This window comes from Dasypus novemcinctus, chromosome 27, assembly GCF_030445035.2.
Source record: "Dasypus novemcinctus isolate mDasNov1 chromosome 27, mDasNov1.1.hap2, whole genome shotgun sequence".
Taxonomy (NCBI): Eukaryota; Metazoa; Chordata; class Mammalia; order Cingulata; family Dasypodidae; genus Dasypus; species Dasypus novemcinctus.
Window position 1 is genome coordinate 20,457,352 of NC_080699.1, and position 15,268 is coordinate 20,472,619.

The window sequence follows — 15,268 nt, forward strand, 5'->3', positions numbered from 1 at the left end:
GATACAATAAGACGATGCAACAAGGAGACACAAAGAGGAAACACAATGGGAGTTACAGCAAAGCAGGGAGCAGAGGTGGCTCTAGTGGTTGAGTGCTTTTCTCCCATATGGGAGGTCCCAGGTTCAGTTCCTGGTACCTCCTAAAGAGAAGACACAGCAAATGGACACAGCGAGAGCAAACAATGAGGGGGGAGGGTGGTGAATAAATAAGCAAAATCTTAAAAAAAAAAAAAAAAGCCAAACATATTCATGAGCTCCTATTTACAATGGGTCATACCCAGAGGGAAACTGATTTAAGATTAAGAATATGGCTAAATTGGGGTGCATAATTCATCCTTCCATACCAGCTCTGTAAAATGGAGATAAAGACCCCTTCCCCACAGGCTTGTTGTAATAAAAGATATAACACATAAGTACCTGGCACCTGTAAATGTTAGTTTCCCTCAATTTGCTCTATCCAGTAGGGGAAGAATTTGGAAGGTATAATAGCATTGAGGCAAACAATACTGTAGTTTAGGATTGCTTCCACCATACAAAGAAGCATTATAGAAGAGCTTGTACCCACCCTTTCAGCTCGTTGTGTTGTGGGAAACTGGCTTATCTGTTCCTTATTGTAAATATTACACCTGTTCTATTAGAGATGTTGCTATTCCTTATTATAGATGTTGCAGTTGTTCTCTATTATTGTAGAAGATGTTGCAGTTCTGATAGCAAATAGCTGCTTGGTAGTTTCCAATAAATACGAGGTAGAAACTAGGGTTTAGGCTCTCAGTTCCAGGAGCTGTGAGTCCCCTGGTCCCATCTTATCTCCTCTCTTGTGTCTCTCTCTCTGACCTTTATTTCTGTAAGTTCTGCATTGCCTTCCCTTTGAGCCAACCTATTGTGAGCTGATAGCAGCATCTTTGCTCTCATTCAGGGATGGGATCTCATCAAATGAAAACAAAGTGATAGCCTATTTCAAATTCACTATAACTGATATGTTAGCAAAGTTACTCTCACAGTTATTCAAGAAACTTGAACCTCAACTATAAAATATCAAGCCTGGGAAGAGAATGGAAACTGATGATTTACTTGTATAATTTTTTGAAAATTTTAAACTTCTAAATAGCATTTGCACTCTCCTAAATGAAAGTGCAATTGAATTTTTATTCAGATCTTATCTTTAAGATAAACTCTAGGTTTCCAAACAGTCCAACATTTGGTATTAATTTGGACCAATGCACTATATGTTGTTTGACTAAAGAAAATATCAATGCCAAAGGATGGGATAAGGTATAAACATGATTGTGTGAGAGCAAGTGTATGTCTTAGTCTTTAAACTATACCTTCAAATTATAAAATACAAGCACTTGAAAGAACAAGTTTTATTAAATCATCTATAGTACAAAAACTGAAATGGTCATGGGCACAATATGCATGTGGCAATTTCCTCTCCAATATTTGTTGGTTGTAAAGTAGCCCCAGAATTTGTTCCTTAAGAAGGGACTTTGCATTTGGAGCAGGAGTTCTTACATGCCCCCCCTCACTGCCCTGCCCAGACACCCTGAAATTCTTTTCCAACTTTTGTATGCACAGGACTATGTACATTTTTTTTTTCCTCTGTGAGGAGTCCTTTTCTTGCACTGTAAAGAGTCCTTTTCTTGCAGTATATTTTCAGAGGGGTCCTTTACTCCAAGCAAGTTTAAGAGCCTCTGGTTTGGAGGCAATTGTACAAAGTCAGATACTCCATTTTGAAGTGTCTTACTACCGTGTTTGGCCAGGCCATCGACTCCATCCCTCTCCCACTGTCACATTCTCCCTTTTCCTTTGCTTTCTGGCCATGGAGATAGTTGCAGAAAATCTGATTGCTCTTCTGCTCTATTTTGTTACAGAAGGTGCAGTTCTCCAAAACCCCCTTATGTATCAGGCTAATCACCTTCTCCCAGAAAGACTTCTCTTCTTGATATTGTTAAAGCAAAAACAATAGGTGTCAGCTCGAAGCTCTCTATTCTATCAACATACATTGAGCACTGGTTCTCCTTCAGGCACTTTTCTATGATTAAATACTTTGTCTAGCCTTATCCTCACTACAACTCCATGATTTAGCTGTTTTTATTACCATTTACTAAGGAAGCAACTAAGTCTTAAATTTAAGTTACTTAAATTATTATATAACTTGCCCTGGTTCACACATATAGAAAACTCAAAAGGAAAACATGGAAGAGTGTTTAAATTGGAGAGTAATATTAGATTTGCATTTTTAAAAGATCACTGATGTCTGTGTGGAAAATGAGTTGAAGTGGCATAAGAGTGGTAGCAGTAGAGAACAGTTTAGAGGTTACTACAGAAGAATAGACAAGAGATCTTGGTGGCTTAGAGTAGAGCGGTAACTAGATAGAGTCAAAGTATAGATGAGACAGACTGGACTTGGTATTGACTAAGGTGGTGGAGAATGGTATCAAAGATGACTCTATGAGCAACTGGAGAGACAGTTGTGGTAACCAGCTGCCAAGGTGGTGCCAATGGTCTCATCTCTGTATCCACACCCCTGTATGAATTGATTCATCATCATTGATTCATCAGTGGTGAATCAAGACTAGCCTGCGTGATCAACAGAACACAGAAGAACTGACAGTGTTTGCCATCTGATGTTCACTTGCCCAAAATGCTGTGGCTTCCTGCTTATTGTTTCTTGGATCACCTGTCTGTGGGAACACAGCTACCATGCTGTGGGGACACTCAATAAACTCTGGGGAGTGGCCTATGTGGGCAGGAACCGAGTCCTCCTACCAAAAAACAGCACCAAACTGCCAGCCATATGAGTGAGCTACCTTGGAAGGAGACCTTCCATGCCCAGTTGAGTCCTCAGAAGACTGCAGCCCTGGCCAATGTCTTGGCTGCTGTCTCGTGAGGATTTTGAGCCAGAACCACTGAGCGAAGCCACCCTCAAATTCCTGACCCTCTGATACTGTGACAAAATAAATGATTATTTTGCTTTAAGCCACTAAGTTTTGGAGTAATTTGTTTTACAACAATAAATAATTCAACAATAGTGCTGCGTTTTGAGTATTTTGAAGGAGAGAAGATGAGTTTGGATCAGGCATGTTTAGTTTAAGATGCCATCTATGTAGAGATGTTAAGTAAACAGTTACACAAAAGAGTCTGGAGCTCAGAAAAGAGCTAGACTAGAGATTTAACTTTGGGAGTCCTTAGCATCTGGGTGGTATTTAAAAACAACAGTGTAGGGAAGCGGACTTGGCCCGGTGGTTAGGGCGTCCGTCTACCACATGGGAAGTCCACGGTTCAAACCCCGGGCCTCCTTGACCCGTGTGGAGCTGGCCCATGCGCAGTGCTGATGCGTGCAAGGAGTGCCCTGCCACGCAGGGGTGTCCCCCGCGTAGGGGAGCCCCACACGCAAGGAGTGCACCCGTAAGGAGAGCCGCCCAGCGCAAAAGAAAGTGCAGCCTGCCCAGGAATGGTGCCGCACACACGGAGAGCTGACGCAACAAAAAGAAACGCAGATTCCCAGTGCCGCCGCTAAGGATAGAAGTCGGCACAGAAGAACACACAGCAAATGGACACAGAGAGCAAACAACAGGGGAGGGGCAGGGGGGAGCGGGGAAGGGGAGAGAAATATATAAAAATAAATAAATAAATAAATAAAAACAACAGTGTAAAGAAACAGAAGAAAGCAAGGAAGGCTTCTGGGAGGAAGTGATTGTTGAGCTATATTTTGGTATATAACTAAGAGTTAGCCTGGAAATGGAGTTGGGGATGTGAATGGGAAGGAGACTCCAGGGCAGTCAGGAAGTTAGACTGTAAACAAGCCACTTGTGGAAAAGCGGAATCCACCTGATTTGAGGTTATACTCATTTCTAAGTATCTACCAAGTGAAAAAGAACTCAATCCAAACAAACACTCCTTCCAAAGGACATCCCTGGTATCATCTTAAAGAATAAATGTGATTACTACATGAATATAAATAAAATATTTGTTGTTAATAGAAGACACACACACAGCAACATAGTCCATTTTGCAGATGGACAAATTACAATCATCAATAACAAAAGAACTGTAATTTCTATTCTGTGCTTCCTTGGGTCCCCTTTCACAAACCAAGGGTTTGAGAGATAGATATTCCCATCCAGCTACTCTTTCTCTCTCTCTGTCCTGGTTGAGTTTACATTATATACAAAGCTTTGATATTTATATGTGGAATGACATATAAAATATGGGATAGTGAATAATTGGAGATTTCAGACATGAGTTAGATTGCAAGAATCAGGAAACGGACTTTGGCCCAGTGGTTAGGGCGTCCGTCTACCACATGGGAGGTCCGCGGTTCAAACCCTGGGCCTCCTTGACCCGTGTGGAGCTGGCCCATGCGCAGTGCTGATGCGTGCGAGGAGTGCCCTGCCACGCACCCCGCGTAGGGGAGCCCCACACGCAAGGAGTGTACCCCATAAGGAGAGCCGCCCAGCGCGAAGGAAAGTGCAGCCTGCCGAGGAATGGCGCCGCCCATACTTCCCGTGCAGCTGAGGACAACAGAAGCAGACAAAGAAACAAGACGCAGCAAAAAGACACAGAAAACAGACCACGGGGGGAGGGGAGGGGAATTAAATAAATAAAAATATATCTTTAAAAAAAAAAAAAAAAGAATCAAATAAGAAGTAGGGAGATGATAATCAGAAAAATCATGTGTAGATATTTATAGGCACTTTCTACTTTTATGTGAGCTCAAATGGCAAAGGCCCATGCACACAATCTTGCAATCAACAGAGAAGAGGAATATGTTTTCTTCTCTGGCCACAAACATATGAGAAAGTATTATCTCAGCTACCTGACTTTTGAAATTTAATGGATATATTTATGGAAGAGTATTAGAGGTGGCTGGTCTTGGTTCAAAAATGCTAAATTTCCTAAACCAGGCCTATGTTTTCAAAAAATTCAAGATGCATTTAGCAAAGCAAAGAAAAATAAATTCAGACTGCTAGCTTGGCAGCTGGTCTGGATACAGTATTTTGCTCTGTTTACTCTGTCAGGAAGCCAGTTCCATTTGATTAAATTCTGAAATTAGAATGCATGCACTCTGGAAGATACCAAGCAGCTTCATGCTTTTACCCGTATGGAAAATGTGATTAAGGAAATGAACTCAACGGCTGTAGCATCAGAAAAGATCAATGCAACAGCTGTATTCAACTAGGCTCAATGGGCTAGACCTTTGCTTTATTAAAATGGATGGCTTTAGCATAGAAACTGTGTCCACATCACAGAACTGCCATACTGCTCTGAGCTCAAGCTGAGAAAAGAGCCAAGTGGAACTGCCATCAAATATTGTGGCAGCAGTGCAAATGCAGATCCATTCCCACACCACAAAGCTAAAATTTTGCCCAGAAAAGGGAGAATTGAAGAATTTGTATGCACCATGTTCCCATGCCAACATATTGGATTATTTTGAAAATTGCTAGTATGTCCTAATTTGGCATGTTTTCCAGAATTCCCCCACAAAAATCTTGAAATTCTCTGTGGGCATGGCAACATCTTTTACCTTATCTGCACTGAAGTAGGCTATAAGAGCAATCATTTATACATGAAATACTGTTAGAAGCAGATCTAACCTAACATCAGAGGCTGAAAACAAAAACAAACAACAACCAAAAAACCCACTTTGTTGTGTTCATTTACCCAGTTAAAGAGAGAAAGGTAGGATTTTACTGGAAAATACCTAGATTAGCACCTGTGGTTGCCAAGTCTTCACTCTGGCCATAAAGGCCTATTAATAAGTTGAAATATGAAACGGAGTTGAGGTATTACCATTGCTTCTATGAAGCATAGAGGTTTTTGAAGGAAATGTGGTCTATAAGATGTTAAACGGGAGGGCTGTCCAGATAAGACTTTTTAGAATAACAATACATTGATGTGCATACTGTGTCCAAGGTTCTGATCATCACACTTCAAACGTCAAGGAGCTATTTGTAAGGGCCTCCAAATGTAATCAGATTCTCTGACTATTTGATGCTAACCAATTCCACAAGAAGCTGATTCATAAAGCATGAAGAATGTCAGTAACCATGGAACTTGGTTTGCTCAGGTCAGCTGATGAGTGCACTCTCTCTCTCTCAAAACCTACTAGATAGATTCTTGCTTGGTCATCTTGGAGCCAGAGCAAGAAATGTCGATGGAGCTCACTCGTGGATTTTATCTGGCTATACATCCATTTCCACAGACTATGTGGGCACACTCTTTCTTCAACAGGAGAAAACCTGGCAAATTCGTACTTATGGAACTGTCTTTTATTGATACCCTGCAAATTATCCTTGTTACTGCAATCTTTGTTTTGATAGGCGTGATGATCTGCAATTCTTTTGTGAACACAAAAAAGAGAAAGATTATGTTTTTTAACTAATCCATTGCTGTGGGTGTGAAACTCTTTTGATTGGGACTATGTCAAGAGTGAGGTGTGACTCAGGTTGAGTTTCTATCCTCTAGTTGGGTCTGACACAGAGAGAGAGAGAGAGAGAGGGAGAGAGAGAGACAGGAAAAAGGGAGCTCTGTTATATTTGATCCAGTCTTGTGAGAAAAGATTCCAGGTTCACCTACAGCTGCAGAAAGACAGAGAAGTCCCAAAACTCTGAGTAAGGAGGCCCAGAAAGAGATAAGCCCTATGCCTGGCTGTCCATAGCTGAGCTCTGAAAGATGGTAGATTGTGGTGGGGAAGGTAGAGACCACTACAGAGATTGGCAGCCATCTTGCTTTGTCACTTGGATGGACAATAGGATCAACAGTAGCTTATTTTGGGGAGAAAGCACTTCTGATGGTGCCTTGATATGTACATGTCATGGTCTCAGAACTGGAAGGTTTTAACCCAAATAAATCCTTTATAAAAGCCAACCCATTTCTGGTACTTTGCATCAGCAGCCCTTTGGCAAACTAAAACAATAAGGTTTAAGACAAATGATTCAGCAGGGCCAATAAATTTGTTTGTTCTTTAGTCTAGACTGTACCTTGTACTGGGTATCATCTCTGTATATTGTCTATGATCATTTTGAAATGATCTTCTAGGATGGCAATGCAAGAATATATTGTTTATGTTAAATAGTTAAAAATATCAAAGTAACCTAATTGAAATTAGTATGATGAAGGAATAAAGAAAAGCAATAATGGCCTTATTAAAGTATTTTACAGATGATTTAAAATTTTTAGACCTATCTTCTGGATAATAAAAAAATACAATTATTTTATAAATTCAGAAATATACAATAAGTATATATTATAACCATGCAAAAATGCCACCATCTGAAATAACATTTTGACAAAGTTACTTGTAGTGTTTCCTATGTATATTTTCTTCACATATATAAGATCATACAATATATACAATTTTATATCCAGTTTTTGTCATATATAACACAAACGTCAGTATACCACAAGTAAACTCCCATGTCACTAAAACTTCATAAATATTTGAGTGGCTTTCATAGAAGTCATCTTAAACCAGGGGTTTCAAGCTCAAATGCTTCTGGAGCCAGGCAGTAACTAAAATATGTATTATCAATGGGTATAAGACAGGGGAGTAGATGATAGGAAATGAAAATGCATGCCCCACCAAAGTTTTTCAAATTTAGTTTTATTTTTAAATAATGAACTGACAAAATTGAGCAAGGGAAAATCAGTCACAGAAGAATACATTAATATATTACCATTTATATTGTTTAAAAACATGTAAAACAAATTGATATATAACTTAGAGTTACATTAGGAATACATATGTAAATGAAAGTAGCCGTTGTGGTTTTTGTTTTTTAAAAAAAAGGAAAAGCAAAAAGAAAGCATGAGAATGAGGAACACCAAATTCAGGACAATGATTACCTCTGACAGGAGGAAAAGTAAACTGATTAGAAGGTTACCGGAGTGAGGTAAATAGAAGGGATTTTAAATGTGGGGCAATATTTTATTTACATTGATGATAAATACATAGGTATTAGGTGCATTATGCTTATATTGTTTTGCACATCTTACATATTTCTTAATGCATCTTTCTAAGGAAAAAAACGTAGCTAAAGAAAACTATGCTGAATTTGGCCATTAGCTGCCACTTGGCTACCCCTGAGTGATTACTATAGCATAATCACCAATAGTCTGGGCTCTGATGCAAGTTGAATCCCTGCTCCACCACTAGGTAGTTTTGTGCCCTTGGGCAGTTACCAATATTCTCTGCAAAAACTGCCCTCTGTCTGTTTTTGTAAAGCCCTCAAGCTAAGAATAGTTTTTACATTTTTAGTAGTCGGAAGGACTGCCAGTCGTTGAACTGCCCTTGGAAATTAGCTTTTGCAGCAGACTTGATGGTGTTTCTCAAAAAATTAAAATTACCAGACAAAAGAGTTTTTACATGTGAAGCTTATCCTGTGTTATAGTCATTTTGCCAACAACTAATGTTTTAGAATCACAAGTAATGTGAAGCTGCTTTATATATTCCTCATGCTGTTGAAGGTTAAAATAAGAAGCAAAATCTCCATACCCACATATATTTGTAGTGGATATATTTTCTAAGTTCCAACCACAGTTCAAGAAGTGTCTTTTGAACCTTGAAGTAAGAGCAAAGGAAATTTTCATATTTTAAAATCCATTTAACTGTGCGCTTGAGGAGCTTCCACTTAATCTTCAATTGGACGCAATTAATCTGCAGTGTAATGACATGCTAAAAGACAAATATCAAGAGAAGATCTAATAGAACTCTATAAGTGCCTTCCATGTGATGAATAGTCTTAAAACCATATGCTCATGGATTGATGTAAATATTTGGCAGTACCTACTGAAAAGATATATTCAAATATGAAATACCTAAAATCTTATTACAGATCATCATTAACAGATAAATATTTGCTATTGGTTTTATGATAGGAAATGCTAACTTTGAATTCTAATTAAAGAAATGTTATCCCCACACGTCCAAAAAATTTCTATTCTTCTCTTTAGTCGATCTGTATTACAAAAAACGGTATGCTCAGAAGTCCCACATCTAGCACGCGCCAACGGAACTAGTGAAAATGGCCTAGCAAAGCTTCTTGGTGGAGCCCATCAGTTGTCACACCTGGAACAAGGACTGCAAATAGATTGCCATCTGCCTCAGCAACCGTGAGGTGCAAATCTATGAGAAGAATGAGGCCAAGGTGGTCAAGGTGCATGAGTTCAAGGAGTACAATGGACAGGTGAAAAGCATTGACTGGGCTGGAGAGAGCAACCACATATTACAGGGAATAACCAGTGTCTGAACTGAGAGGGCTATCAAATAGCACCATCCGTTGGTGGACCAAGAGAGTGCATGTGAGGAAATGAAAAGTAAATAAGTAAGAGAGGCTTTTCCCGGCCTGTACACCCTCCCTCCCCCAGGCCTTTGGAAGCAGTCTGCAACCCATTACTGAGTCCAGATTTGAGCTACTAAAAGGGACAATCCTAAAGAGCTATAACAGGTTGAAACAAAAATCAAAGAACAGCAGTAACACACATTCTCCCACACTAATCCCTATGCAAGAGAGAGAAACTGAACATCAGAGTAAACTCACCATCATAGTCAGATGTCTAGACATTAGCAAAAATTAGATGGCAATCCTAAGTAAATGAAAGAAATGGCCCAAGCAAAGGACTTTATCAAAGCCCCAGATGAAACAGGATTTGAAAAAACGAGTCAAGAAGTTCATACAAATCTCCTAAATCAAAACAAGTTGAAAGAAACTATGGTGAAAGAGATACTGGACATCAAGAAAACACTGGATGAGCACAAATGAGAACATGAAATCTTGATTAGAAAAATAACAGAGCTTATGAGAATGAAAGACTCAATAAGTGAGATCAAAAACACATTTGAGGCATATAACAGAAGACTTGAAAGGATAGAAGAAAAATATGTGATGCAAAAATTGAAAAGGGAGAAGAACAGAGAAAAATATGGAAAAAATTGAGCAGGGCTCAGGGAGTTAAATGATTACACAAAGCATAACAACATATAAGAGGCAGAAGGAGTATTTGAGGAAATAATGGCTGAAAATTTCCCAGCTTGTGAAAGAAATGAATTTACTTGTCCAAGAAGTGCAGCATACCCCAATCAGAATAAATCCAAATGGACCTACTCTAAGAACATATAATACTCAGAATGTCAAATGCCAAAGATAAAGAGAAAATTCTGAGAGCTGCAAAGGAGAAGCAAACCATCAAATACAAGGGATGTCCAATAAGACTTAGTGTGGATTTCTCATCAGAAACATGGAGGTGAGAAGACAGTGACATAGTTAAGATAATGAAAGAGAGAAAAATTGCTGAGAGTTCTTTACCTCACAAAATTGTCGTTCAAATATAAAGGAGAGTTTAAAATAGTCACAAATAAATAGAAACTAAGAGAGTTCATAAAAAAGAATCTACCCTTGCAGGAAGCATTAATGTGAGCCTCACAGCTTGAAAGAAAAAGGAGAGCAAGGCTTGGAGGAAAGTGTAGAAGGCAAGACTATCAAAGAATAACCAAAAGAGTAAAAAGACAGAAGAAAATAAAATATGACATATGAAAACCAAAGAATAAAATGGCAAAAGTAAATAATATAATTGAATGTGAATGAATTAAATTCCCCAATAAAAAGGTATACACTGACAGAATGGATGAAAAAAAAAACCACATGAGCCATCCATATGCTGCTTACAAAGAGACTCACCTTAGATCCAGGAAGAAAGGTTGGACAAAGATACTCCATGCAAACAGTAACCAAAAAATAGCAAGGGTAGCTATACTAATATAGGACAAACAGACTTTAAATGCAAACAAGTTATAAGACATACAGAATACCATAATATATTAATAAAAGGGACAATCCACCAGGAAGAAATAATAGTCATAAATATCTAAGCTCCTAACCAGAGTGCCCAAGAACACATGAGGCAAACTCTGGCAAAACTGAAGGGAGAAATAAACATCTCTACAATAATAATTGAAGACTTCAACATGTCACTCACATCATTAGATAGAAAAACTAGACTGAAGATCAACAAGGAAACAGAGACCATGAAAAATATGATAAATGAGCTAGACCTATCAGACATATATAGATATTATATCCCAAATCAGTGGGTTATACATTCTTCTCCAGTACTCATGGATCTTTCCCCAGTTGGGTCACAAGGTAGGTCTCAATAAATATAAAATGATTGGAATTATTCAAAACACTATCTCAGTTCAAAATGGAATGAAACTGGAAATCAATAATAGATGGGAAAGGGAAAAATTCACAAATGTATGTAGGCTGAACAACACACTCCTAAACCATCAGTGGGTCAAAGAAGAAATTGTAAGAGAAGTTAGTAAATATATTGCGAAGAATGAAAATGAGAACACAGCTTATCAAAACATGGGATACAGTGAAGTCAGTGCTGAGAGGGAAGTTTATAGCCCTAAATGTCTATATTAAAAAAGAAGAAAGAGCTAAAATTGAAGATCTAACTAAATACTTCTAGGAACTAGAAAAAGAACAGCAAACAAATCCAAAGCAAGCAGAAAGAAAGAAATAATAAAGATTAGAGCAGAGATAAATGACATTGAGAACAACAACAAAAAGCAATAGAGAAAATAAAAAACCCAAAAAGTAGTTCTTTGAAAAGATCAATAAAATTGAACCCTTAGCTAGACTAACAAAGAAAAAAAAGAGAAGATATTCCCATAGAACAAAAAGGATCATAAAAGGATATTATGAGAATCTTTATGCCAACAAATTAGACAACCTGGATGAAATGGAAAAATTCCTAGAAATGCACAAACAACCTACACGGACTCTATAAGAAATACAAGAACTCAAAACCAGTCACATTTAAAGAGACTGACTCAATCATCAAAAAATTCCAACAAAGAAAAGTCCAGGACCAGATGGCTTCACAGGTGAATTCTACCAAGCATTTTGAGAAGAATTAACACCAACTCTGTTTAAACACTTCCAAAAAATTGAAGAGGAGGGAAAATTACCCAACAAATATTTTATGAAGCCAACATCACCCTAATACCAAAGTCAGATAAAGATACTTGCAGTCCTTTAGAAAATTACAGACCAATTTCTCTAATGAACGTAGATGTAAAAAGTCCCAACAAAAATACTTGCAAACCAAATCCAGCAGCATATCAAAAGAATTAAACACTGATAAGTGGGATTTCTTCCTGGTATGTAAAGGTGGTACAACACAAGAAAATCAATTAACGTCATACACCACATTAACAAATTGAAGGGAAAAAACCACATGATCATCTCCATCAATGCGGTAAAAGCATTCAACAAAAATCAGCATCCTCTCTTGATAAAAACACTTCAAAAGATAGGAGTAGAAGGGAAATTCCTCAGCATGACACAAGGCATATATGAAAAAGCCACAGTCAGCATTGTACTTAATGGGGAAAGGTAGAATGCTTTCCTCCTAAGATTGGGAGCAAGACAAAGATGCCCACGGTCATGATTATTATTCACCATTGTGCTGGGAGTTGTAGCTAGATAATTAGACAAGAAAAAAAAAAAAAAAGTATCCAAATAGGAAAAGAGGAAGTAAAACTCTCATTATTCGCAGATGATATGATCTTATATTTAGAAATCCTGAAGTGTCTATGGCAAAGCTACTTGAGCTAATAAACAAGTTCAGCAAACTGACAGTATACAAGATCAACAGCCAAAATTAATGATGTTTCTGTACATTAGTATTAACAATCTGAGGAGGAAATCAGGAAAAAAATTTCCATTTATAATAGCAACAAAAAATTCAAATACCTAGGAATCAGTTTTTTTCTTTTTTAAAAAATTTTATTTATTTTTATATTTTTATTAAATTGTCTTTTTTTTTTAAGGTACATAGATCACAAGAAATGTTACATTAAAAAATATAAGAGGTTCCCACACACCCCGCCCCCCAACTCCCCAGTCCTCCCACATCAACAACCTCTTTCATCATTGTGGCACATTCATTGCATTTGGTGAATACATTTTGGAGCACTGCTGCACCGCATGGATTATAGTTTACCTTATAGTCCACACTCGCCCCCAGTACATTCAGTGGGTTATGGCAGAATAGATAATATTCAGCATCTGTTCCTGCAATATCATGTAGGACAACTCCAAGTCGCGAAATTGCCTCTACATCTCATTTCTTCTTCCCTCTCCCTGCCCTCAGCAACTACCTTGGCCACTTTCTCCAGAATGCAAGAGTTTCTTCCATTACTAGTCATAATAGCTCTATAGTAGAATACCAGTAAGTTTACTCTAATCCATATTTTATTCCTCCATCCTGTGGACCCTGGGTTGGTGATGTCCACTCCACCTCTAGATAGAGAGGGGGCTTGATTCGCAACTGTTGATGAATGTGATTCTCCTGCTTGGAGTTGTAGGCACTCTCAGTTCCCAGGTGTGGTTGTTGACCATCTTCACCTCCCTGTTAGCTGACCTAGGAATCAATTTAACCAAAGATGCACAGGACTATATTCAGAACACTATAAAACACTGCTAAAAGAAATCAAAGAAGACATAAACAAATGGAAAGACATTCTGTGTTCATGGATTGGAAGACCAAATATGAAGATCTCAGTCCTACACAAACTGATTTATAGATTCAATGCAAATCAGTCAAAATAGAAATAAAAAAGGCAATTACCAAATTTTTTGGAATGGGCACCAGAATAGCCAAAAGTATCCTAAAAAAGAAGAGCTATGTGGGAGGACTCTCATTGTCTGACTCTGAAACATATTACAAAGCTATAGTGGTAAAACAGCATTGTACTGGCATAAAGATAAACACATTGATCAGTGGAATAGAATTGGGAGTCCAGAAATAAACCCTCACCTCTATGCCAACTGGTTTTTAACAAACCTACCAAGTCCATATTACTGGGACAAGAGTCTCTTCAACAAATGTGCTGGGAGAACTAGATATCTATTACCAAAAGAATGAAAGAGGACCCCTATCTTACTCGCTATATAAGAATCAACTCAAAATGGATCAAAGGCCTAAATATAAAATCCATAAACATCTTCTAGAACTTGTGGTAGGTGGTGGTTTCTTGAATCTTACATCCAAAGCACAAGCAACAAAAGAAAAAAAATTGATAAATGGAACCTCCTCAAAAGGACTCAGTCAAAGGGTGAAAAGGCAGCCAACTCAATGAGAGAAAACATTTGGAAATCACATATCTGATAAGGGTTTAATACCCATGATATATAAAGAGATGCTACAACTCAACAATAAAAAGACAAATGACTCATTAAAAATGGGCAAAAGACTTGAATAGACATTTGTCCAAAGAAGAAATACAAATGACGTAAAACACATGAAAAAATGTTCAACATCACTAGCAATTAGGGAAATGCAAATCAAAGCTACAATGAGATATTATTTTACACCTGTTGGACTTGCCACTATTAAAAAGTTGGAAAACTGTAAATCTTGAATAGGATGTGGAGAGATAGGAACACTTATTCACTGTTGGTGGCAATGTACAATGGTACAGCCACTATGGAGGACTCTTTGCAGTTCCTAAGGAAGTTGAATAGACTTGCCCTGTGACTGGCAATACCATTACGAGGTATAAACCCAGAAGAACTGAAAGCAATGACACGAACAGATATCTGCACATTGATGTTTACAGCAGGCTTAGTCACAATTATCAAAAATTGGAAACAACCCAGATGTCCATCAACTAATGAATGGATAAACAAATTGTGGTGTATATATATATATATATATATATATATGATGGAATATTACATAGCAATAAGAAGAAATGAAGTCCGGAAGCATATGACAACATGGATGAAACTGGAGGACATTGAGTGAAGCAAGGCAGACAAAAAAGAACAAATACTGTATGATTGTGCTGTTATGAACTAAATACATTGTGTATTTAGTTAATGGAGTTAATAACTAGAATATAGGTCACCAGAAAATATATTAAGGTTAGAGAATGAAAAGCTGTGCAGAATTGGTAAGAGGTTTGATTGTTAATTTTTGGAAATGAGTAGAAAAGGTGAAAGCACATCTTAGTGTTTGTAACTAGCAGTGCTATTATATGGGTATGAGTGGTTAAAAGGAAAGTCTACGATCATGTATATTACTAGAAGGGAAGCTAAAAAATGCAGTGTGGGATTCTTGCAAACCATGGATGGTAGTATACAGTAATATATTAATAATCTTCCAGTAAGGTTTAAAAAATGGAAATATATTAAGGGAAATAAACTAGACACAAGGCACTACATATTGTGTGATTCAGTCTACACAAAATATA